The sequence below is a fragment of the Ambystoma mexicanum genome, chromosome 5p (genome assembly GCF_040938575.1).
Source record: "Ambystoma mexicanum isolate Mex_15411 chromosome 5p, UKY_AmexF1_1, whole genome shotgun sequence".
Classification (NCBI taxonomy): Eukaryota; Metazoa; Chordata; class Amphibia; order Caudata; family Ambystomatidae; genus Ambystoma; species Ambystoma mexicanum.
In genome coordinates, this window is record NC_090930.1 from 1,089,650,974 (window position 1) to 1,089,676,482 (window position 25,509).

At 43.8% G+C, this 25,509-nt stretch overlaps 1 long non-coding RNA gene across 1 annotated transcript in view; it reads left to right on the forward strand.

The window, feature by feature from the left end:
• The first annotated feature begins 1,272 nt into the window (after positions 1 to 1,272).
• LOC138481747 (uncharacterized) overlaps positions 1,273 to 25,509 on the forward strand; it is a 191,464-nt gene continuing 167,227 nt past the window's right edge. Inside the window, exon 1 of the long non-coding RNA XR_011274377.1 lies at positions 1,273 to 1,486. This is a non-coding gene — a long non-coding RNA (uncharacterized lncRNA). The remainder of the gene's footprint in view (positions 1,487 to 25,509) is intronic.

A 25,509-nucleotide genomic window follows, 5' to 3' on the forward strand; every position in this document is an offset into this window, starting at 1 on the left:
CATTGCCAAAGATTTTTTTAGTAGGAACACCCTTGGAAACAGATATATGCCATGCTGGAGGCTGGAAAGACTACCTGCTATCCAACCTTCAAATTGTCGCCATCTTGTTGGTGACCCATTAGAGCATAAATCAACCCATAAAGTCAATGAGCCTTCATGGAACAGTGACGCGGCTCCTCCCCGCTGTTGCGTCCCCCCCCCCACCCCCCCGGTGTCCTATTAGCATCCACCCGATTCCTGGAACCAACTTCATGGCAAATTGGGACGCAGCTCCTCAGGGACCAATTATATGGAATTTGTGTGAATAGCTGTAGGTAAGTGAGGTGTTAAAAAAAACATTCAATGATCTAAACCCCGTTGCTTTTACTTTGATAATTCACAATCCTTCCATGTCAAAGTCAAACTCTCAGTTAAATCTGAGTAATTTTCAATGCATGAATAGATACTTATACAGGGGCTGTGTAAAAGGGGCATTGCATTGCTGTGCAGGGCAATGAATCTGCTGTTCAGCTAGAGAGTTTTGGCTTATGTGTAGGCAAAAGGCCTTTTCTAAGGACTGCCACCATGGTACTACTACCTGGATATGTGCATGTCTAAGGCCTATTGAATACCTATTAACGAGCGAAAACTGTTGAACAAATTCAGTGCAACGATCAGATGCAAGGACACCCATATTGCTTATAAATTAAGAGGCTGAGGGCACACTTGGTTAAGAAATGTTTTTCGTGCCATGATCTTGTTTACAGCTGTAATCAAGCTATTACCTTGGCATCGCCATAAAAGTAGAGAGTTAGCTCACGGGTCGGGGAAGGGAGGAGTGCTGGTCTTTGCATCAGGCAGTGCAGGCGGCTGCCTGACATGATGCCAACCTCTAGGGGACGCCAACGCCAGCAGTTCGAGTCCTCCATGAGGATCGAACTCTGCCGATTGCCGTCATGATGCTGCTGCTGCTACATGAATCATTTAATTTCATAAAGTATGTACTTTACCAGGGGTGATGTTAATTCATCTGTGCACAAAAAGTGCTCCTCCAGTCTGAGAGCACCGACTGCATGAATGATGCCTGTTGCTTCTGTCCAGCAAAGCCAGGCTACCTGGGATCTACAAGCCCCGGGTGTTTATAATGCCAGTAATTAAAAAGCAACATGTGTTGCTTTTCGGTTCCCTGGGCTTGCCCCGGCCAGGCCTCATTTCACGTGCCTTCTCCTCAGCGCATGGCCTGGCGCTGCAGTCAGGAGGGAGTGGTGATTGAGTATTGGGCTGGCTCGGCTGTCACTATGTTCAGTCAGCTCACAGCAACATGGACCGTCACTGGACACTCTAAAGTTAACTTTAGAGATTCATTAATCGTCATCCATCATCAGGCTTCGAGGACAAAGGCCCAGCCGGCAAGGCACAGGAGCAGCAGGTCCAGGCAGCAGGGCAGAGCTCAGCAGGAGGGAGAAGCTGCCCGTGTGCTATCGACATATGGTGTTTCATTGATTGGGTAAGTCTGATTTGGCTGTGCCCCACGATCCCACTCACTTGGTCGCTCCCCTCCATAACAAGTAATGAAGTGTGAATTGGAGACTGGGGTAAAGATATACTTGCAGGATTAAAAGCACTACTTGCAGGATTAAAAGCATTGGAGTGCTTTTAATCCTGTGAGTTCATTTTGACATTTAAAAAATGCACGACCTGATTCAAAGACCGGAGCTGATCGGGATTCAGGTAATATATCAGAAGTGCGACCTTCCATGCAGCCGGGTCACTTCATTTTAAATGCAACCCTTGTGTCATGGTCCAGAGCTCCATGCAAACCTGTGCTTCTCACGCTGGGTTTCAAGCTTTCCACCTTTCTCTAGTGTGCATTCGCTCTCCCCAAAGAGATGGATGAGGGGCTACACTCGATTTGAATGTAATGATACGAGTGTTGCCAACCCGTTGCTAACCTTGTAGCCCGTCCATCATTTAGAACTCATGCCCTTTCATATTCACAACACTCACAGTTCTGATTACAAACCGTGTTCTGCTTTAGAGTCTACAAGGAAATGAGGACCAGATTGGTCCAGCATCTTTTAGCTTTGATAAAGCATCTAGTTGTAGTGGTTGATGTTGTAAGTGTTCACAATTTTGCCAATTAAATGGACAGAGGCACAGCAAGATAAAATGTGCCCAGGATCATACAGCTTGCGTGATGTGTGGATGGATAATCCCGGATTGGTCCCATATTCCACATCGTCTACAACCTTCGCGTAGTCATAAAAGAGGGTGGAGCTTTTTGCAGGAGGGCCCAGCATGGCAAGCCATGTTGGCAGGCCATTTCCATTGCTGGAAAAAAAACAATGCCTGCGGAGGGACTGCTGTGCCAATGATGACAAAAGCACATATTTTTGCAGTAGTCTGAGGCCAATCCAGAATGTCTGTGGGGATTATGGAGGAGGAAATAATTAAACAAATTATTATTGAAACCTGCCTACAATTTATATTGTCTACATGAAGCAAGAACTGGATAGGACTTTGAAAACATTCCCAATGCCAATGGTTTTCAATGGAGTGTTAGCAGTGAGACTACCTTGACGATACAAAAGGTTGAGTGTTAAAGTTATGCCTGCAATAAGAAAGTACAGTGACTCGAAATCTAAACGGATTACACCATAAGAGCCAAGCCAACGGCACTGTATGTGCACGGCACACTGACTGGAGGCAATGGTGCTATATGGGCAATGGTGCTGCACCGTGCGAGCACAGTGGCCTCAGTCATGGGGTTTGGTCTGGGTGGGCCGCTGTTCAGGAGGAGAGCGAGTGAGACTGCTGAGGGTGACGGCAGCAAAGGTTTGCTTTTCCGCCCCAAGTTAGGATGACAAGCCAGCACATTTTCTTAGCAGGAGGGACCTGTGCCTAGGAGTATGAATCAGTAAGACTTACTTTCAGGCACAAATACTGTCCAGGCCTGGGATTCTGCCTTTCGGTGCATGGCTTATGTAATGAAGTAGCAAAACTGTTTTCAGGTCATACAAATTGTCACCATTAGTGAGTAAGAACTCACATTTGGCAAGTGAGAAATGGTTTCTCCATGCAGATAACTAGGATTCATGGTATGAGGGAAGTATTTTTTATGATGCTCTACTTGACATTCTTGATCCTGCTATTATTTTACATCTGTGAAATGAATTTGTAGGTACTCTCAAGTGGACATCTTCACAGCTTTTAGGGAATCACCAAATGCTTATATCAGCAAATGTCAACTAGGCAAGATGTAAGTCCACCTGGATTCTGCTGACAATGATGCTCACCTTGACACCTGTGTTTGAATTACTGTAAATCCTCATTACTATTAGTGTGGGGGTTCTCCCACGTGAGCCTGTGCAAAATGACTGAAGATATAATGTTCTTTCTTTTATAAATGTTTGTACTTTTCAAGTCTCTTGTCTAGATATCTTTCCCTTAATTTTCTGAAATCTCCTGTTGCCATACGTTGTTCTATGTTCACTATCTCCAAACAAACACAACCTCGTACAGTCTCCATGGGACACCTCTGCGTGCCCGGGGCAATGGGTCACCTTAATGGAGCGGTTGTCAACATTGGATTGCAGGCCAAATGTCACTTTCAGGGCTGTGGCTCAGTGTGTTGAGGGGACAAGGGGGAGTGACCAGGCTAGTTATCTTTGCATTCACAAATAGGATGACCTGGACCACATGATGTTGAGCTGAGTAGGTCATAGCCAGCTGCATGATTGTCTCTTCTCCTGTATGCTAATTACGGGAACCGCTTCAACATCATGTGTACCGCGGCTGGCCTTGTGAAAACAGGCAAGCCCAAATTCAGAATTGGGCTCAGCTTGCAACACATTTTCTAGTAAATGACAAAGATGTGAACACACATCTTTGCCTCCACCTTGCGCAGCTGTTAGTGCTCGTGCTCATCATATTTATTCACCTTCTATTTGTAATCAATAGCATGTTTAGTTATGTAATCTTTCGTGACTTGCGCTTGTTTGAGATCTCTGTTCAACCTGCTGCAGTCATAACTTTGAATCCCATAAGGCCTGACTCAACGCTTCATGCTTCAGGGGTCAATACATTAAGTCCTAGCAAAATGCGTAATATTGCCTGTTATTTCAGTGCTTTGCAGGCATGAATCTGGCATGAAGTGCTATACATAAATTGTCTATTTACGTATCATTTACATTAATAACACGAGATGAAAGGCCTATTAGGTATATCAATTCTCTCTAACACCTACCCTAACGCAAGGTTTTGCTCAATGTCCTCTAACATTAATGAAGAGAAAATTAGCCAACTGTAAATCATTTAGGATTGTAAAAGACCGGTAACAAATATCATTAAACTTCTAACTAAAGCAATACGTTTCTTGTGTGTAAAATATTTCTGCACCCAATAACTTTAGATAACCTATCATTTTGCTGCTTCAACATGCCATAAATTAAGCAATAAGAGCAAGTTCTTTGTATTCAGGGGTAAAACAGTTATCTGTAGTTTTTGCGATGAAAAAATTTGAAAATACTGAAAACAGATTCAGATTCCTTTTGAAGCACTTGATAAACACAGCCAGAACTAAAAAGAAATGACCACAGAAAGCAGAATGCCCTCGTCATATTCCCACCAAAACTCAACGTGTACCACCATAGTATGACAATACCATTGGTTCCTCTGTTCCTAAAAATCATGCACATGACACCTACCATTTCCACCCTTTCCCTTCAAGTACAGACTATTGACCTCCTGTTCGAACTAACCAATCTGCTCAGGGGGTTCGTGTCTGCGACTTTACAATGCTGCTCTATATGTGCAGCTTTTAAGATCACTGCGATAGAAGGCGGTGAACCTTGGCTTCCGAGGCCTCTGTAGTTTACATGGGTGGGGAATGCAGGCTGAAGGACTGCATACCTAGCGAAGGCCACTGTACTTGAGTACATAGATGGTGTTCGGGCCTTTGAACATTTTCAAAAGAAAGGGGTCTCAAGCCTCAGGGCGTCCCCAGCACCTGCCCCCAGGTTGCCAGTCAGCAGTCTTGCAATATATTAATTTCTCTATTTTCATTCTGGGGCTTTAAATGGGCACTTGCATTACAAGCTGCATTTTCTCTTCCCACAGGATAAACAGAAGTGTTATCAGTTTATTGCCTTCTAACACTGGTTCCTCCACATCAGCCATTTGCTGACAAAGAAGGGTTTAGAGCTCTTCAGTGGCATTTCGTGTTTAAGCTCTGTGGCGGCTGGCCGTCTTGTGATAATTGGCAGCTATTAACCGTATGTTAGTCGCCACTGTAATGTATGCATAAGGCACCCCATTTGTAACGTACAATTTATGTTGTCATTTTTGGGCAAAGGGCTGCCAATGTTGCTTCCTGCCTGGGGTGCACTCTAGTGTAAGACCAGCCCTGGGAGTGAGAGAGGGTGTGGGGGCGTGTTTTGGGTAGAGAGGGACACGCAATGCATGGGGATGTCCATGGGCAGTCAAGGGGTGAGTAAAAACACAAACAACATTCGTAGGCTGTTTGACAGCGCTTACAGTGGCACCTAGTAGCCAAGATTTAAAAAGACAAAAGTGAATGGCCCAATGTGGGTGTCGAGGAGACAAGGCTTAGACATACCCTCTGTCTTTATTACTCTGGTGCACTTGTCAGGAACAACCTCTTAGCTTGACAGATGTCCTACTGCTGTTTTTATCACCTAGGAATCTACCCTGCCTACAGCTCGTGCCAAGTTACAGTTCAGAAGTTGCCAAGTTTACAATCCAGAGGTAAAGCACAATAATCGGTGAAATCAGGCAACCGATTTCGGTTATAATGCAGGTCAGGCTTTTTCCACGGTCAGGCTGTTAGCCAGTGCTTCAGTTCAGACAGGTGTGGACTGCTTACATCCAGAAAAAGCCAACAAACCTCCGAAAAAGGAGTCAGGAAGTGGCGCGCTTATGAGATGTTCCGGTTGTGGAGCCTCGTTAGTAATATTGAATCTAGTGAGGGGATTCCTGCTTCGAATGAACGCCTACCAGATTCCCTCCTTCATCTCCAGGTGGCCAGATAGCTCCAGGACGTTGCCTTCCAATGTGTTCTCAGACTTGGAAAACAAAAGGATGGAGAATTCTGTGTGCCTTTCCCACCTAAATATAGACTAATTTTCTTTTCCTGAAAAGTGTTACTCTCATGCCTTCAACTCTAGAAGTATTTTGACTTCAAGATATAGACTGACTTTCAAATGTGTAGGCTTGGAAATGTAAGACTTTGGGCCTCATTACGGGTTTGGCGGTAGCCATGCCCTTAATAAGGGCATGGCTGCCTCCAAAACCGGGTCCGGGTTCCCTAAATGGGGAATTACCGGGCCATTCCAAGTTCGGAGGGCCCGGTAATTCCTCCCTCAGGGAACCCGGGCCCAGACCTTCCCCATTCCCATTTGAGCCCCGATAGGGCCCAATGGGAATGGGAGCAGGAGCTAACAACGGGTCGATTACAACCGGCCCGTTGTTAGCTCGCTGGTCCCCTCGCGGGACCCGGTAATGACGCCTTACCAGGTGTCATTACCGGGTCCCGCGAGGGGACCTCGTAATATTGCGGAATGGAGTTAACGGGCCGCCACCATTAGCGGAGCCTGTTAACCCATTCCGCAATTCTCGTAACGAGGCCCTTTGTCTCCCAAAATGGAAGCTCTGCTTCTATTACACACATATATTATAACCAAATCCCTCAGTCGGGGGTGGACTGGGAACCAAAAGAGGCTCTGGAAATAATTTTCAAAGTGGCCCCATATTACAAATTTTCAGCAAGGCCAACCCTTTTCCTATGAGAACATTTGGAAATAAAATTGGTTACCACACGAAAGAGGCACAGAGTGCAGATGCCTACCAGGAAATCTCCAGACTTCCCTATAGGCCAGTCTAGCCTGTCTGGGAAAGAATACAATGCCCCCCCCTTTGCCATATCGCATGACGAGACACAAAGTGACATTGTAGGAAACAACGTCAGACTGCTGAGGAAACAAATTACCAAAATAACCCATGCGAAAATAACTTCTCTGATTCATGCAATTATCTCATTCATGCAATTATCTCAGAGTCTGAATGAAACAAATATACATAGCTGCCATAAATTGCTCAATTAGACAAAAAATCAACTATTTTGCTTAAAAGAACAACTTGTACACCAAATGTGATTTTGATAAAATAAATCCTAATTTTCCCTGGGATGAGTTTAAAATGCCTTCCAGGTTGCCATACATTGTATATAGTTACCTTATAAACTTTCAAAGATATGTAGCATTATCCAACATCTCTTTTGAAAGGACAAAATCACTCAACCTCTTCCTGATCTTTGATATATAACAGTCACCCACTCACTGAGATGCAAAAAACATATCCCCACAATACATGTTGTGCCAATTTAACTGTACTAGCAGTACCTTGTGGCAAGTTAAATATGCAGCCATGGATTTGCTGCCAAGTTATAGGTGATATGCAAGAAGAATCTGATGCCAGGTGCCATTTGCAATCAGCAAAGGCTCTGCTGCCAAGTTACAAGTGCAATCAACGAAGAATTTAGAGACCAGTTGCACGAGCAATGAATGCAGAACCCCGTTCTAAACTTCATGTGCAATCAACGAGGAATCTTGTGTCATGTGACATGGAAACTACAAGAGGAGTCCGGTGACAAGACGTAATTGCAATCAGTAAGCAATATGGTGTCATGTTACACAAGCAATGATGAAACATTTGGTGTCAAGATACACGTACAGCCAGTGAAGAATCTGGGTGCCAAGTGGCACAAGCAATCAGTGAATAATATGTGGTTGATTCGCATACGCAACCAGGGAGGACTCTGGGGGGGCAGGTGCAATCAGGGAGGACTCTGGTGGCAAGTTATATGTATCCGTGTTCGAATGCTGAGCCCTTTCCCTGAAGGCTCCCTTCCCCAGTGTGAAGTGTGGCATGCCAATGTGTGCCAAGGCAGGGACTGGTGTTCCCAATGATTATTCTGAAATACACACTTCATCCTTGGAAAAACCTGATGATCACTGCTGAATCCAGTGCCATTCTCTTTACATGGTCACTGGGATGGGGAGTTACCCATATGCACAAAATGTTCCATTGTTTCATTTCCTTCTTAGTCGCTTTCTCTGTGGGGTCGTGAGCCTCTAGACACTTGCATGGCTTGGAAGGATCTTAGCAACTCCTAGATTAGGGAAGATCACGAGGTGATCAGAGTAGACCTTGTACCTGAAACTGCGGTTAGCAGTGGGTCTCCCACGGAGTATGGGATGTGCCAAAAACCAGTGTGGCCTGAGACAGGCCAGAATATGTGTTTGAAATGCCCTAATTTGCAATGGGTCATTTGCATCTGTTATGGTTCCGATGAGAGTGAGAGCCCAGCTACCACTGTGAAAATGTTAGGTCCATACCGTATAAATGGTGCTATTATCAATCTCTTATCTGCTCATTGTGACCAGTGAGGAGCATCGCTGGGAAAAGCACAGCCAAACTCGCCCTCTGCATGTGGGGTATTCCTGGAGTATTGTAGTCATACTCCACAATCTGTGGAAATTCCATCATGCAGGACTGCATGTGTGTGGAAACACCACATGTGTTGGCCCTGGCGGAGCACTAATGCGGTGGCTCCTAATTCATCTCTGTAATCCACAAAGCCTAACCATGCCCAACAAAGCAATTGATAGATTGCACTTGGCCCGAGTGCATCGGAATAGTCAAATGTTAGCGAAATGATATTCAAGAATGTGAAAGGGGCGCAGCAAATGAAGTCGAGTAGAATTTTCGGACAGGCTAATTTTGCCCACAAATGTTACTCTAGCACTGGCCTCAGCATGAAGCCCTCAGAGTCCTACCATTCCTTCGCTTTGTGTGCAAAATGAGCTTCTCAGAGAGAACCAACTCTCATACCAGTAAGGATATCATCTTTTGCATCAATGCTCATAAAAAAAGGTGTGAGAGGAGATAGAGTAATCTTTCCACAGTCCTGGGAGATGATGGGGAGTGCATAGCTCTGCTCCACACAGGCAGCAAAACAAGCATTGATCCACCGTATTAAGCATAGCTAGGTTCATCCCACCAAGAAGAAGCAGAACCAGCCTTTGTGGAAAGCCACTGGATGTTTGGCACATAAAGGGCTGTCTGCTACTGGTCCCTGTATTAATAACATGATGATGGTTTCCTCATCCACGAAGGCCCCTGTATCTCTTGGGATCATCTGTTAAGACCCTGTAACAGCTTTACTTGCTTTCATTCTACTCTGACTTTGAAACACTCTCCGATGATCTGTATAGCATATCCAATTTAGTATTGTGTAAATGACTACCAGGTTTTGATACACACTTGCCTGGATCTCTCTTATTTACCAGAAGGTGACTTACAATTTACAGAAGGATGATAAGGTCCAGCTGTGGCTGAGAGCTCGGTTGGTGTAGGCAGGTAGACTGCACCTAAGCTTGTAGCGGGCTTGAATCCAACTTAAAGCTTCAGATTCACTTCTGCAGCAAGCACGGTGACGTTGTGGGGTGTGACATCACAAACAGAGGGTGTCTTTTATTGTATCTGAGACTATTGGAAACCAGTGTTTTCAAAAATTACCCATCACGGAAAGAGGCTTTCTTTCATCACCACCCCTATATAGTTAAACAAAATGTAGCATTAGCTGTCCCTCGGCATCCACTCTAGCTGTGATGACCTAAAGACAAGCACCATCTCTATTTGACTACCTCTGGGACTTTTTAGGTGGATCCTATCCAGGGATGCCAAAGAAATAGCAATGTGCTCTAGCACCTTGAAGCATCTCATGTGCTAGCGGGAATTACCAATAATAGTGTCTGACCCAAATAACCGGACAGACTCAAAGAATATGGCAAAATACTACTTTATTATCAGCATAGAAATAAAATAGGGAAATCTGACGAATAACAGGCAGTAATTCACACAACCAGCCCCAAGTGTCAATACACAAAGGTTTTGTACCTCGACATGCGTCATCTGTGATGTCATCCTACGTGCCAAACTAAAAACCTATTGAAGGGAGGGATTGTTTAAGGGAACATATGTACCTACAGCACATGTAAGTGTTAATAACTTCATTGGCGGAGCCTTATCTTGTAGGCATGCCTTGAACCACCTACTAATACATATGATACTGATTATAGCAGGAAAAATGGCAGTGGGTTGGTCTTTGCAACATTGTATAGCATGTTGCTACATGGACCCTCTGATTGGTTGGCATGCTCTCCCAACCTTGGACTGTCGGCTCATTAGCAGCACGTATGCAAAATGAAACTCAGGTGCCGAGAGTAACGTTAGACTATTCCCCACTTTACCAATGAGTCCATTATTTCTCATTGGTCAGGCCCCAAGGTGAGGCTTCTCCCTTGTAGTTGACCTCGAAGCCTGTCCTCTGTTCTGGGACATTCAAGGGAGTGTAGGCACAATATTATCTTCATTTGGGCTTCATGAATAGCCCTTGTTTTCAACTGCTGAATCTCATGTGAGTAGACCAGAAATGTGTCCATCTCAACCATGTATTTACTGCTATTTGATTCAATTGAGCTGGGTGTCATTACCCTTCTTGGCCTCTGGAGACTTGCTCTCTCCATCTTACATGGGTTTTCCACATATTTAATTGTTCAATACTTGGCTCTTGCTGATGTTTTCTCCTTCGCTTAATCTAAGGGAAATATACCTTATGTACATGGCTTATCCGTTTAACTATCCCTGTGCCTTGCAATTATTCCTTGAAGTAGCATCCTTAATCCCAGGCCAATAGACTCCTCTTTATTCCTCACACAAAGCTGGTTTTCCCAGCATCTCCTGACTCTACAGCCCTGGTCTGTCAGTGAGGTAGCTTGATTGGTTTTAATATGAGTTCGACGTCCATCTTCCCACCATGGCCACTCTAGCCATATTATGTTTTCCTCTGCAGCAAGCTTCTATATGTCTCATCTACCTTGCGTTTCTGCATATATACATTTATTAGTCAGCAGGTTACTTTAGCTTCTTTGCATATGTGATTTCTTCATATTCGATTATATGTTTCTCTTGTTACTTCAATTAAATCTTTATTCTTTGAATATTTTCATATTGTTTCAGTGCGTCTTCGTTTGTCTTCTTCATAACGTCACTCTGTCTTTGTTAGATCTCACTTATAGCTACATGATGTCCAATGGTGTGTGCCAACATCCTTCCACCCTCTCAGTGTGAGGGTACATTCGGTATGGTTGCCTGAGTGCATATCGTCTCTAATACACTCAGTGCAGTATTAGGATGATAGCTGGTGTCTCACAGAGGGCTTGTTATATCTTATGGTTTGAAATGCACTTTCATCTACATATGTCTCTCTGTATTTAAAAATGGCACCTTCCTCCACACAGGTCTTCAACAATTAGGTAGTATGCAGAACGTGAGAGTGAGTCTCCCCTAGAAGCCCCTCCACCTCTCAGCCGGAATAGGCTAGGAAGAAGTGGAGCCTCCAGGGAAAAACCCCAAAAGGGGAAAAAACCCTGTGGTGAGCTGCTAGGGTGCGAAGACTCCTGTGGACAGCAGTGGTGTCTTCTTAGTGCTACACGGGAACTTAGTGCAGGCAAAATCGCCCTTGTGGAGAACTCTAATGTAAATAGAATAAAGATTAAGAAGAGAGGAAAATACCACAAATGTATAATAAATCTAGGAGTGGAGGAAGGGCTTACCCTGGAGCAAATGACAGATTCCTGATTACTATCAGCCAAGTTGATTGTGACAGAAAAGCTACAGTGTAAGGAATCTAATAGAGCAGAGGGTAAATAGATTATGCTCAAAAGCGGTAATCTCAATCAAGATAGAAACAGAAGACCGAAAAGCAGGGAATATATAGCCTTACCAAAGTACCCGTAACTCTGTTGACATGAAGGGGTATAACAATCCAGAAGACTTAGGGCGGAAGACTGCAGAATATTCCTATGCCTGCTTCCTAACGTGTGACGAAGGAATAACAAAGATTAATGGACCATGTGCAGAGTAGAACAAGCGAACTAAAGAATTAATCTCTAGCAACGTGACGCTACGCTCCGGACAAACCTTGAGAAAAAGCTGGTTGTTGAAGGAAGTAACTATTAGCCACGTAAGTACGAACAGTCACTTAAATTATCTAACAACACAGATCAAAAGGAAACAGAAGAAAGTAAATTCAAGGGACTCCAAGAAGGGAGGTACAATTCAAGAGTAAGTTTGAGAAGTAGGTAGATAAGCGAACTTACGGAGCGCTGTGCAACTCTAACTAGAGAAGCAACACATCGGTCTGATGTTCGAGTCTACGGATATGTGATTCCGGAAGTTGGGGGCGTGGCTACCCGCTCGCAATGAGAGTCGAGAAAGACTGAAGCGTTGCCGGTGGTTCCCGGCTCCTCCATGTTGTGGGGGAAAATCGCATACATAGACGCCTGTAAAGGCGGAGACGGAGAATCCGTTAGAAGGGCTGTAACAGGGCTCTTCTCACGCTGTTCCAGTATGATGGAGGTGATTGTGCGGGGACTAGGAATGGCATGTCCACCTGCTCCTCTACATTCCCCCTTCTAGTTGCGTCCTCAACCACCTCCTCAATCTTCTCCATCTCATCATGCAGTGGTTTCTTTGGGATCCATATCTTTGTCACCCCCCTCAGGTGGCCTGCATTCTTTATATGTTCATCCACACTCCAGGTCATATGGCAGCACTCCCCAGATAACAGACAGAATATCCAATGTCCTACATATTTCTTGTGCTCCTTAGAGTAGTGGAACTTTGTTCCCGGGGGTGCCAGGAAACTCTTCTTTATGTTCTTGTAAGTGCTGTCCCCATTTTGCACCAGTTTCGGCATTTATGTCAATCATTATCTTCATCCCAATAGCTTTCTTGGCTGTCTTCTGACATTGTCCCAAAATGATCCTTATGAGACAGCATCCTATCAATAGCAACACTAGTATTGCTCCAAGTAGTTTGAAGGCATTTGCCAACCAAGTTGGAATCCACGAAAACAGAGACGAAAACCAGTCAACTCCTGCTGTCTCATCAACTTCACCCTCCATCTTCATATGCAGGGTCATCAGCATAGTTATTGCTTCTGTCAAGGTTCCATTTTCTCCGTCATGAGAAGGTGTGAAGTGCAGCAAGAAGGCCCAACCTTGGTGCACACACCTCCTTCCATTGCTGTAATTAAGTGCAGGACAGTGTTGAGAACTACTTTTGCCAGCCATAGCTCAATGAAAGTCAATCAGAAACGTAACTGTGCAGACAACAAAAGCTTTTATTTTCTCATCTGGCTTGGAGAACTCCCCATGTCACAGATGATTAAGTCACAGAGGAAGTCAAAGGGCCTCATTACGACACTGGCGGTAGGGGGATAACGGAGCCGGTAGAGCTGCCAGCCCTGTTAACCCCCTACCGCCTCATTACGAGGTCTGCTCACGGGTCCCGCAAGCAGACCAGGATGCTAACAACGAGCCCGTCGTTAACAGGCCCGTTGTTAGCATCATCCCCATTCCCATTGAGCCCTATGGGGGCTGAAATGGGAATGGGGATGTACTGGGTTCGGGTTCCTTGAATGGGGAAATACCGGGCCCTCCAAGGTCAGAATGGCCCGGTATTTCCCCATTCAGGGAACCCAGACCGGGTACCCAGAATGGGGTAGCCATGCTGCAAAAAGCGGCAGGGTTACCTCCAGGGTCGTAATGAGGCCCTCAGACTCTGTCCATTTTTAGCACACTTGTATAGAAAGCAAACCATTGCACACTAATTCAATGATCTCATATTATGCTCATCAGAATGACTGGTTGTTTTCCACATTTACTAAATCACAAGTCATGTTTTCGCAACTTTAAAAACAGAAAAAAAGCAGTTCTGGGATGACTCTATTGTTCCACACAGTCCACCAAGGACAAAGATTAGCTGTCTGGATTTCTATTGGTTGCCTCACCTTAGCTAATCTTTTCCTGGCTTTATGCCAATTTCATTAGTAAACAGCATCATTCAAAATAATATGTTCTTACCATTTAAACTGCTAAATCACTGGACCTTGGCTTTTGTCCAAACCCTCCCTTTTTACAATAACCTTGGCTCGGGTATCTAGATTTATGTGCTTTCAACACTTTTGATTTTCCATGAGAGTTAAGGCCTATAGCCATCTGGAATGCATGATGTGACATTCATTTTGGGAAATGCCTTTTGCTGACCTACATTCTATATCAGAAATCCATATTCTGTGTTAATTATGTTGTGCACAATGTAAGCATTTCTTTATGTTTTTATGTTGTCCTAAATAAATGTGTGCAGTGTCACCTATTTTCTAATGTACATGCCTTTAATAAGGGCAGCCAGGCTGCATCAATGGACAATGCTTCTGACTTCTACAATGTTGGACAGGAGGGCGGACACATGCCCTGCATGACATGTTCACCTATCCATCACCAGAAAGAGGGGGAGTATCTACTCCTCTTCAATGGCATAGGGGATGAGAGAACACACATAACAGATTTAATCCGATGTTCTCTCTCCCACCTCCATGTGCGGATACCATAAGTTATTCTTTAAATGAACCAAATTATCAAGGTATGTATTTATGCCTTTATGATCTTCTCCAACATCTCTTTTAAGTGGAACAATTTGTTTCGTAAAATTAGGGAATATGCTGTTCATGCTTTTGTTAGGGATTATAAAGGATTTTTCATCTTCCGCCATAGTGTCTGCATTTTTAATCATTGTGTGTCTCAATGTCATAATAACAAGGAAGAAAAGATACATCATAAGACAACTTTCTTGATGGCAGTGAGTCGCTCATATTTTGGAACCTTTCCATTTTATTTACTTGATGTCTTGATCTCCTCTGACCTCCCCCTCTCCATCTCTCTGACCATTCCTCTCTCCTGGAGCGATCACTCCCTCCTCTCCTCTCATCTCTCCCTCTCTCCCCCACAAGCCAAGCCTACCCCAACACTGCCACCTACCTTCTCAGACATTCAGACCATGAAGTGTGTGTCAGTTGAGGCTTTCGCTGCCACCTTCCCCCACCCCCCCACCTCTGGCTGTCTCACATCCTAACACAGGCCTGTCTCTGATCTACTCTTCAATTTCTGATACTCTTGATGCTCTTGCCCCTGTCATGAAAGTCTGTTTAAAGTCCAAAGGCAAGTGCAATTCCTGGTATGTCTCTGACCTAGCTACACTTAAATGTATGTGTAGGGCAGCTGAGAGGAAATGGAGGGCTTCTTGTTCATCCTCTGACAAACTGGCCTGTCGCTTGCTCCAAAGGCAATACCGACTCTCTGTCCTCACCTAGAAGAGAGACCACATTCAAGCTTGTGTCTCTGCTGCATCTAACAACTCGGCCGAACTCTTTAAAATCTGCAAGGAACTGGCTAACCCTGTTTCAGTATCTACCCCTCCTGTTGCCATCCAGGCTCTTTGCAATACCCTTGCCTCTCACTTTATCTAAAAAAAACAGGACATCCTGCTTCCCTCTCCATTCCTACCCCTCCTCTCCCCTCTCCATCTGTGCTTGCTGTCCCTCCTTCAGCCACCCCCCCACCCTCCTTCTCCTCCTTTCCTCTTTTCTCCCCTGATGAGGTCGCTAGACAAGTCCGATCTATGAAAGCCTCGTCAAAACAGGTTCATCCCTGTTCCTCTAAAACCATCAAGGACCACATTGACACCCTCGCTCCGGCCCTTGCTGATTTTTGCAACCACTCCTTTGCCTCAGGATCCTTCCCCTCCCCTCTGAAGCACTCCCTTGTGCGTCCTCTTCTCAAGAAACCCACTGCTGATCCTTCTTGTCCAGCTAACTATCGCCCAATTTCCATTACTCCCTTTCTGGCCAAACTGCTGGAAAAGTTGTCCATCTTTCAGCTTAACTTTCATTCTAATTCTGTTGACTATCTCCATGACCATCAGTCTGGCTTCAGAGCTACCACAAGCACGGAAACTGCTCTCCTGAATATTCGTGAGATCCGCTCTCCAACCTTGACTCTAACATTCCCTCTGTCCTCATCCTCCTCGATCTCTCTTTTGCCTTCGACACGGTCAACCATACCATCCTGCTCAACCGTCTCCGTGATAACCTGGGTATCACTGATCAGGCTCTGGCCTGGCTGACCTCTTTCCTCTCTGATCGACTCTCCCAGGTCCAACTTGGGTCCTTCCTATCATCTAGCTTCCTCTCTACCTGTGGTGTTCCTCAGGGGTCTAACCTCTCGCCCTGGCTTTTCAACCAATACCTGGCAACTCTCACCCACTGCATTGCCATTTTCTGGTCAAATTTCCAGTGCTACGCTGATGACACTCAACTCATTTTCAGGCTGCCCTCGGCCACCTCCTCTCCCTCTCTCATCTTTGATTGCCTAACTGCCATTCAAGATTGGTGTACCGCCAATGATCTTTGTCTGAATGCCAGCAAGACAGCGATCCTTCTCATACTCCTTCACCATCCTTTTCCCTCACTCTCTGGCTGGCCTCCCGTGGCCCTCCTCCTACCCCCCCTGCGAGGCTAAGAACCTCAGGGTCATCTTTGACTCCACACTTTCCTCCTCTGCCCACATCTCTGATGTCTCTAAAAAGTCAAACTTCCTACTGCACCCCCTCAGAAGTACTCTGCATTTCCTCTCCTTCCCCCAGAAGCTCATGGTCTCCCAAGCTATTGTTCTCTCTAGGTTGGACTAATGTAGCAGCCTCTTTCTAAATCTACCTGCCTCTACTCTCCGCCCTCTGCAACTAATTGGAACAGGACTGCAAGACTGGTCCTTGGCCTCAAGCCCTCTCTCCAGCTCTGAAACCTCTCCATTGGCTCCCAGTGGATGCAAGGATTAAATTCTAAACCCTCTGCATTGTCCACAAGGCTTTCTGGGGCCTGGGTCCAAAATACCTTCAGCTATCCCTCCGCAAATGACTCCCCTTGCAAGCTCTTCGCTCCACTACCTCTAACTCCCTCAGGGTCAGTCGTTTTTTAAAGAATATGCTCGGGGTAGATCTCTGTCTTCGGCTGGGGCCTCCCTCTGGAACAGCCTCCCTGCCACTCTAAAACTTGGGTAGAACCATCTCTGGTTCCGGAAGCACCTCAAGACCTTCCTCTTAGCTTCTGCCTTCGCTCCCCCTCTCCCCTGCTGATCTGTTCTCTCTTGGCACTGTGCACCTGGACACCCCCTGTCCTCCGGGCCCAGGTACCTGCTCACCCTCCCGCACTGCCTCCGGACCACCCCTTGCATTGGGTTCTGTATCTGTACCCATACAGTCCCCCCTCCCTTTTTCTTCCTGCACTTATCAGACCTACCCTGTCTGCTGCCTTTAACCCAGCACCATCACTTGCCAATTGCTGGCTGCACTACCACTGTTTGTTGCCTTTATTATTTATTTGTTATTATTTATCTGTTTCTCCTTGGCTCCGCACTTTCCACTCTCCCCCTTCCATGCAAATTTTCCCTCCCCCTCTGCCATGCACTTGCGCGTCACTGGGCCTAGTAAGATCATTGTTTTGTTCTCCCCTGTTCCCCTCCCTTGCCTTGGTGCGCTCTGAAACACTTGTGTACGATAGAAATAAAATATCAATATCAATATTTAACTGTAATTGTGTTATCTTCTGTAACTCACGTTTTTATATCAAGAACTGCAAAATAATTGCCACAATGATTCTGAAAATAACTTGATTGTTTTTAGGATTGTCAAAATGTTTTACAGTCTCCATATGTCACCTTAACAAAGCTGGGTAAAACTGCAATATTTAGGTGAAAACAGCATACAAGAATGTGTGTAATGTTATTATGCTGGTTAGCATAGAAGTTGCAATGCATTCCTTGTCCTTTGGCTATGGCGTATTAAGGTGTTTTTCCTTTCACATATGTAAAAAAAAGTTCTAGGATAGCTGCAAGTACATTCTTTCCTTATAGATTTAAGAAATGTCGATCTTTATTTCAAGGGTATTTTTATTATTCCATAAACTCAATTTCTTTGCTCTTGGTTGCTGATCTTGTCTACATACGTGGAACATCTTCTCTTGCTTCACTGTCAGAAGCTGCAGGAGGTGTTGAGGTTTCTCCCTTGTATGGTTTGATGTCGTGCAGATGCAGTCAGGCTCTCCTTCCTTGTAGTTTAACAGCCGTAGGGGTAACTACTTCCACCTCATAGGGTCCTTCAAAGCAGGGCTTAATCCAGGTGCGGACTAATTTACAAACTAGCACTGGTCCACTGGGTATAAGATTTTCGGTTTCAATAATCAGTCTGGATCAGTTGGCTGGCTTTCTTCTTCAATTCTCTTTGACCCCTCTCTCGGGTTCTTGAGCTGCTGTCACGTGAAAGAATCATTTGCAGTCATTGCTGCTAGGTAATCGTGAATCTCATCAACTAATGTCTTCGCTAGACTGTGGGTATCAGTTGCTACCCTAGTTAGAAGAGCAAGCGGTGTTCTCATTCGGCGTCCAGTCACCAACTCATGAGGAGTTAGGTGGTGATCTGAGCCAGGCTGATGTGCAGTACATATAGCGCAGAGGGCAGACAGTGTAACCACCCCTTCTTCAAAGCTATCATAATCTTTGCTATCCTCTCTTTAAGGAGTCTGTTTAACCTCTCACAAATTCCATTTGCCTGTGGTTGATAGGCAGAAGAGAACTTGTGTTGTATACCTAATAAAAGAATTACTTGTTCAAATAGTTCATTCACAAAATGTGGTACATTGTCAGACCGCAGGACCTCACACACACCCCATCTTGGAAAATCTTGTGCACAAGGAAGCTGGAGGTGCATGTGGTATTGGGGTGCATACATGGACCTGCCTTGATCCATCTAGAGAAGGGACAAACCACTACCAGCATGTACCTATAAACATTGCATGTCTGCAACATATCTACATAATCTATGAGTAGATGCTGAAATCAGTCATTGGGTATACAGATTTATCCTCTCACTGTTCACAAAGTGTGCCCTGCAGTAAATTGATGGCACACGTGCAATTCACAATAAAATGGGCCACATGGTATAACACATTTGGTGAAAACCAATCCTCTGCAATTGTAGCAGCAGGACTCTCTGGATTCATATGCGCGGGGTAGTGAAGCTGCTGCAGCGCTACCCTTAATGATGCTAGAGGCATCGGGAGGATAGCTCAGGGGCAACATGCTCGCTTTGGAAGCACGATGACACAGAGCAGCACAGGTTTGATCCCTGGTGCCGCGCTTAGAAACCTCTGGGGTTTTTATAAAATGTATTTTATTTGTATCTAGTCACAAGGACCTTTTACAAAAAACTAATTAACAACAGACAATACAAATATATATATTCCCTAACAATTTTACAGACTAATTTGCACTTTTTAAAAAAGGAAAGAAAAAAAGAGGAAAAAGAAAAATGGGAACAATAGCAAATCATTAAAATAAAATCAGACCTATATACAATAACACTCTCAATGAAACTCAAAATACCACACATTTAAGATAGATCAGGAGCAAAGAAGAAGGTACAGACAGAGGGAGAACAAAGGGTCTACTTGAGACATAGAATAAAGAACAGATCCCGTGGCAAACAATTCCATGACTCAACATCACTATGAGTAACTACCTAAAATGAATGAAATTTGGAATTATGAGGGCACTCAGATGTAACAATGTGCCCTTCCTCTCGAGCAGTTGACCCCATTTTCGCAAAAGGAGATGACCCCTAGGATCAGATTATAATCTTACATTTTACTAAAACCTGTATCACTGCTGTTGTCAATCTTACTTCATATCCGGAGATCAATCTCTCCCAGAACCTTTCAGTTAACAACCCCTCCTCACTGGTCATAAATCTCAGGAAGAGAGCAACTCTACAGACCCAGGTGCCTTCACAATCTGTCAGCAAATGTTTTAAAGATTGCCTACGCGGATCTTTACATGAGTCACACAACACTACAGATGCATCTCCTTGCCCCCTTTTGGCCAATACCTCTCCAATTGGTACCACATTTAGTCTGATTTTTAGAAATTCCTTTCTAATTTTCCAATCTAGAAACTTTACTAAATATCTTGGGAGACTACCCAATTTATTTTCAACTCTCTGTGAAAAGTTTGTGGTGGCCAAGGATCGCACATGTTCAGTTATTGGGATCCAAACCATCTCTTCCAGTGATTTCTTATCTTTAAGGGGATTAGATATCAATGTATCTATGGCAGTGGAAGCTTTACTAAGCAAATCCCTGACTAATGATTCCAGATTAGACACCATCCTTGATTTTGAATGTTGTAAATGTGCCTTTATATTCGCATATAATGTGAGTTCTTGCTCTGTTATCATTAGACGAAAAAGAGAAACCCTTGGGTATTAAGCACGTTATAAATAACCTATCATATCATATCATAACTAGCTTTCAGTGCTATCCTGTCTCCAGATTGCCTCAGTGGGGGATAACGAACACCCCTGTTTCCTCCATAAAACGTGCTCCTCTTGCGTGGCTGGACCTTGTATTTCAATTAACGGAACAATAGATAGCATGTTAAAGCCCTCCTTTACCAACATGCATCACCCTGTCATTTACTTTACACTTTTTACTTCAGAATCTGAGATATTTGGGAAATACGCTTACTTTTTGGCTTCTTAGTCTACGGCTTTCCATGAGAAATTAAATCTGGTCTTTTAGTATGCACTGTGCATTGTACCTGGAATATTCAATGGGAGTCTTAATACCTCAATGAGCTTATCCAATAGGGCCGCATGTTGCACTGGAGTGCCGTCTGCACAGAAGAAGCCTCTCCTTTTCCAGCGTGACAAACCTGTGGATATGGTTGATGTCACACAGGCGGAGTCAGAGTACACCGTCACTTCCTCATATCTTTGGAGTGCAGCGATAAGCACCACTAATTCTATAGCCTGTGCTGAGCAATTCGAAGGCAATCTCGAGCTTGTGACTACTTCAAATTCACCCTCTTGGTTCAGCTTTACTACTGCTGATCCCATATTATTCTCACCAGTAGTTTGATACATTTTTGTAGAACCATCAATAAAAAGAACTTCCCTTCCTCCGAGTGCATTTTCTCTAGCACAGGAAATATCATCATACAATTCAGAATACGTTGTGCAGTCATGTACATTATCATCCTCCCCAACTGGTTTTGCTATAAATCTTGCTGTATTCACTATTTTACATCTAACCAATTTTATCGCAGGGTTTGATATAATTACCTCATACCATGCCAATGTTTGTGTGGTCAATGTACTTTTGGGTTTCTCTAAAATGACAAATAATGCGTGTTCAACAAATAATGTTACTGAACACCCCATTGTGATACTTCTATCTGCAGGACCTCTGTCTGACAAAGTTGTAACTCTTCTTTGTCTACCTTGTATCCTTTCTCTGCTAATATAGTCATGAGCTGAACTGAGTCTTCTCTGCATCTTTCTGCTGTTTCACTGCACAATAAAATGCCATCCACATACTCAGTTACTGCTCCCGCAAGCTGAACATTGCACAGATCAATTTGAAGAACCCTGTTAAAAATTGAGGGGGATTCACAGTACCATTGGGGCAAATGAGTATGTTTCAGATGGGTATTTCCATACAAAAAGGAAGTCAAATCTTGTGAGTTCTCATGAACAGGAATTAAGAAGAATGCATTTTTTAAATCTATAACTGTAAAATATTTAGCCTTACATGGGATATTGCATAACATCGTAGCAGGATTTGGAACTAAAGGAAACTTTATTTCAACAATATTGTTTAGGGGCTAAGATCCTAAATGAATCTCCACAACCCCCCAGTTCATTTCTTCATTGGGTACATAGTCCTGTTGCATGTAGACTCAGATGGCACCAATATTCCTTGCTTCATTAAAGCAGAAGTGGCCTTGAATATACCTTCTCGGGACATAGGCTATTGTTTTGCTCATTGGAAAATTGCTTCTGGTTTATTTTTGACTGCTCCTATTCCTTTCAATCGGCCCATGTCATATGGGCAAGTGGTCCATCAAATATTTGCCACATTCTCCAAATCTTCCTGGAAAAATGTACTTTTCTTTTTTACCATCACCATTCTCTGCTGTATTTCCATATTCTCCACTTTAACCCAATAAGTGAGACTTATAGAAAATGCTAACTCATCATCTAAATAATCATCCCTATAAAGCTCTTCGTCTGTCAAGTCTGTCAAACTATATCCTTCACCGAGGGCTATCACTGCTCTCCATCCTCTCCCCTCATCATCGGTTCCATGGACAGCCAGCCTTTCCTCTGTTACTACTGCTGCTTCTACCCCTAAAGGGATAACCTGTCATTCTTCATCATCCATAGGTGTTTTTGGTGGAACAAAAACTTTTCAGGTATTTTCAATATCTTACCTACCAATTTAGGTAACCATGATAATAAAACAGTCACTCCATACAAAAATCCTTCTGCATCTAAAGGGACTCCCCGTAATGCTTTCTGGTCTGTGAAGGCTAATATAAATTTGTTCACATTCATATAATGTATCCCTGGAGTGGAACACACTATTCCCTTATCAGTAAAAGATATTGTCATGTTAAGTTTTGTCATCAGGTCAAGTCATATGTTGACTGGTGTCTGCCTAGAATATAATAAAGGCATTGACGTTTCATGTTCTACTATCGTGATTGGTAATTTGTCTGTAAAAGGAACTAAACTTATCACCCCAGAGATTACCTGCACATTCATGGCAATGCGTTACATTGGGTATTTTCCCTCATATACACAGGAACAAGTTGCTCCAGTGTCTACAAGTAATGAAAATGTCTTGCCTCCTATCATTACCTTAACCCTTGGTTCCTCTTGGGGGTCCGGTGTCACTGATAGTACTGAACACATCAGGTCGCTCTGTGGGCTGTTCTATTGTGGATAAAAGTTCATCCCTTTACCTATGAAAGGATTTCCTCCTACCACTGTCACACGCCCCAGTGTAGGTGCAGGTGTTTGTGGTATTTCTACATTTGTATTCCATTGTGGTTCCATGGCATGTTGTGTCTCCCCGTGCTGCGTCTGTATCTGCTGGGCTTGCACAGGCACTTGCTGTAATTTCCCTTGTGGCAATTGCTTTTGAAATGGCGCTTGCTTTGTCTGTTGTGGTACACTTGCCTGATTCTTTGTGTACTCTTGGACATAAAACGTCTCTGGTTCTATATTATATTGTGGAACATAGTCCACAATATAATATAGATTTAGTTTTGCTGCAGTCCCCCTCTACTTCTACATGTTCTGGCTATATGTCTCATCCTTCCACAATGCCAATATTGCTGCGGCTGTCTGCCATTGAATCCTCCTCCCCCTTGAGGGTTCTGAAATCCTCCTCGTCCTCCTCCCCTGGGTCCATTTCCTCTTCCTCTTGGGCAAAAATTTTACCCACTCTGATCCATAGGGTATACTACATTACTTTGCTGTACTGGTCGCATCTCTTGTGTCACTACACATTCATCTCTCATCAATACCGCTCCCTCTATGGATAGTTTTAACAATTTTCTCTGAACTAACTTTGCTTCCTCCTGCTTTCTACTCCCGGCTTTCTTCTTATCCTTCTCTTGTAACAATCAACAATGGTGCACAAAAGTCAACTGTATTTCTGGCTGTGGCTTCACTTCCATCCCTACCTGTTTATTCATCTGCCTTTTCACTAGCTCAAGCAGCCCCTCGCATAAAATGTGGTAAAATAATGGCACCGTTTTGTAACAAGGCTCTCTCATCTCAAGACGACATAGCTCTTGAATATCTTGAAAAAAAGCAACAGGATCTTCATCCTCAGCCATTTTCCGAGTCATAATTGCACCCATATCTGACTTATCGGGATAGTGCACCCTGAGAGCTCGCCATAAATCTGCTCTACAATTATTAAATGGCACTCCAACGTGTGTCATGTGTTGTGCAGTCACACCTGCATAACCTGCTCATTTCCAAATGTTGTCAGCCCTCTCCCCAGAATAGCTGCTAACAGGCCTTTTATGTCACCTATGGCAAATGTCATTATGGATGTCATTCTTTCTAACTCATAAATCAATTTTCCAGCATCTGAAGTCTAACTAGGTAATTTGCATTTCAAATTATCTGTGTCCATTTGTGGCCATGGAATATATTGTGGTCATCCTCCCCATTCTCTAATAATGGAAATTGTGAAAACCCTGATCCATAATCATATCCACCTATGCTTTGTGTCTTCCAGGTGAGGCTAATTTCACCCATTTGTCTCTGTCCTCGAGTGACCTTAATCTGCTTACATAAGGCAAGTATACATCCCCTACACTGTGCGACTGGGCTTGTGGTTGCTCAGTGTATGGTGTCGGTTCTGGTGTTTTTTCTCTAGGGTCCTCTTAGTCTGACCATTTTACCCTTTCTCTAGACTTGAATCGTTTGAAAAACCGTCTGCGTCCTCGCTTTGCGTCTTCTCATTTTCTTCCCTTTCTTCATTCTGACATCATTATGCCCCAACTTGTATGACTGTCATCCCTTTCCACATCATCAAGATCTAGTCTACTTAAAGACAACACTCTATGCTCATCTGTTAATGTGTCACCTGACCCCCTCCTGTTTCCTTTAATAAAGATCCTTCAACATCCTCTTGGTTTTATTCCCTTCTGTATCTCTCATTTGCTTATATAAATCCCCAATCCTCTTCCATATGTTTTCTGCTTCAAGCTCATCAGCCCATGTCTGTATTCTTGGTGTCCCTTGCAGCCCCCTGTCGGGCTGTATTGACCCTCTCTCTTCCACAAATCGTTCTCGTGCTTCAATCGACACTATGCTTCTATGAAATAGATAATCTGTCCCATCATCTTTTAGTCTCCTACTTCTGTTCATTTCTTCTTCCCGTCTCCTCATCTCTCTTTTCTCTTTCTCTTGACTTCTTTGCAACCTATGTACTTGCATTCTCTGTATTTCTATCTCCTCTTGTTTCTTAGTTTGTAGTCTCTCTTTTTCTTTCCTTGCCTCATACCTTCTTCGTTCTTCCTTTTGCTTCCTCTCTTTTTCCTTCTCTTCCTTACATGCTATCTCATGTTCTTTTTCTTTCTTTTCCCGCTCGTCTCGTTATTCTCTTTTCTGAGCCCTATCACTGCCCTTATCATCTAGCTTGAGTAATATCTGTCCTCCCATCCATTCAATTGGAAGTATTGTTACTTTGTAAGCCTTATCTTTCTCTTCCCGTTGTCTCCTTGCCTCATCCTCTATCTCCATCTATCTATCCTGTCTGTCCTTTATCTCATCACGCTGTTTAATTTTATTGTCTATTGGCATATATTTGCGTTTTCTACTTTGGCTCTCTTCTGCTTTATCCTCACTGTTATAAGCGGGGGCTTGTATGTCGGATTAACATACCCTGATGCTGCTTTTAATTCCTTTAAAGGATACAATCACTGTTCCTCAGTATCTGTGCTCTTGTTTTTGGAAGGAGAAAGAGGAGGCGAAGGCGTTACATCCCCCTCTTTATGCTGATTAAGTATCCAATCCTTCCCTTAACTTGAGCAGGCACCATCAATTGCTGCTTATTTCCAAAAAACAATTGTTTACCCTATTTTAAAAATCTATGCAATGACTTCTTTCTTCATTTACACTTTCTATCAATTT